This window comes from Morone saxatilis, unplaced genomic scaffold, assembly GCF_004916995.1.
Source record: "Morone saxatilis isolate NCDOM2014 unplaced genomic scaffold, NCSU_SB_2.0 Contig2, whole genome shotgun sequence".
Classification (NCBI taxonomy): domain Eukaryota; kingdom Metazoa; phylum Chordata; class Actinopteri; family Moronidae; genus Morone; species Morone saxatilis.
The window spans coordinates 10661878-10662506 of NW_023339762.1; positions in this window are offsets into that span (position 1 = coordinate 10661878).

A 629-nucleotide genomic window follows, 5' to 3' on the forward strand; every position below is an offset into this window, starting at 1 on the left:
TGATTTGCTTTAGATGGACAAGCATTTCAAAACACAGAATAGTTGAAACACTAGTGCCAGGCCCCAGAGGAGAAGTCATGTAAATTTGTGATGTTTGCTTACCCTTAAGAATGTCTGTTTTGTGTTGAATTGACAAGGGACTTTTTAACTTGTATCAGGGAAACCTAGTCTTCCTTTGTTCAACTAGCTCAGGACATAGAAAGATACTGTTCCTGCCTCTTTATCTCTGTCTTGCTTTTTCTCTCTGGAATTAGTTTATAGTGCTTTGCCTTACAGCACACAAACACCACCAACATTATTAATTAACATGACATTTATTTTCCAAAACTGACAGAAAAATGTTACCAGGGAATTATATATTTGATTTCTTTTTTTTTTCTTCCTGGATTTGACAAACATAGTTTGTTTTTGTGGTTATAGTGTCGTGCGAAGAGATAACAGAGACTGTCTTTGCATGTGTTGTTAATGTGTACTGTGGCGTGGTAACAATACTGTAAATGTTTGATGAATGTATATCTAGTCATTTAAACAATGGAACAAGTTGACATTGAATGGATTTCAAAATAAAGTGATTTTTAAAATCCACCACATTTTGCTTTTTTTTATTTAAAAGGTCCTGTGTGTAACAT